At 46.8% G+C, this 879-nt stretch overlaps 1 protein-coding gene across 1 annotated transcript in view; it reads left to right on the plus strand.

The window, feature by feature from the left end:
- TAF11 (TATA-box binding protein associated factor 11) overlaps positions 1 to 879 on the plus strand; it is a 4,428-nt gene that overhangs the window by 255 nt on the left and 3,294 nt on the right. The gene's annotated exons all lie outside the window — the stretch shown is intronic.

Here is an 879-nt window from a genome sequence, read left to right on the forward strand (position 1 = left end):
GCACCCCCCCACCCCGCCCCGCGCCCCACTGACCGCGTCCCTCAGTGCCACATCCCGCATTTCCCGAACTCTTCCAGGTGCAGGAATGGAAGGTTGTTTGGATACTAAAAAGGGGGAATTGGTTGAAGAAGTGGAGCACAGCGTGTTTGTATTTTGTAACTTGTCCTTAGAAATATGACGTGAAAAGGTAGAAATACCATCTATGTTAGTATCATGCTTTAGAAATATTGTTGCTGAATAACGTGATTAATTCTTGCTTGCAAAATGCAATAGTTTTTAAGTGTTGCAAATAGTATAGGCGCAGTATTATGGACTAGAAGGCATGTTGTAGAGCTGTTCTGTTTGGATAAGAGACCCTCAGCAAAAGGAAAACAGACTTAACAAACATCAAAGCAGGCAGGCCTGCACACAAGGCTGGGTTGCCTTGCTCTGAGGGTAGGTTGGGATGCAACAGGCAGGCATCAGGATACTGCCCTCTGTCCTCCTTCCGAGCTTATCTGTAAGCAAGGACGAGCAGATGTCCAGAAACAGCGACCGAGTGTTGAGTGAGCAAATGTGAGAAGTTAACTAATTAGCAATACATGTTTAGCTAGCAAAAATGGATGTTTAGCCAGTATCCGTATGTTTAGTTGAGCGTCGGGAAGATTGTGAGCCTGAAGCACTCAGCCAGTGAGGAACCAGGGCAGAAGGAGATCAGCACTGAGTAATAGTGCATATAAGTTGTAACGTTGTTTTCTGGGTGCTCTCCTGCTTGCAGGAAGCCCGCCATTACAATTGTGAATAAAATCTGCTTCATCAGAGATACCGTCCTGATACATCATTTGGATATTTCCAACACAGGGACGGTGACCCACTGCCCCCAGCAGCCCGTGCCACTGC

The sequence above is a fragment of the Meleagris gallopavo genome, chromosome 28 (assembly GCF_000146605.3).
Source record: "Meleagris gallopavo isolate NT-WF06-2002-E0010 breed Aviagen turkey brand Nicholas breeding stock chromosome 28, Turkey_5.1, whole genome shotgun sequence".
In the NCBI taxonomy this organism is placed as follows: Eukaryota; Metazoa; Chordata; class Aves; order Galliformes; family Phasianidae; genus Meleagris; species Meleagris gallopavo.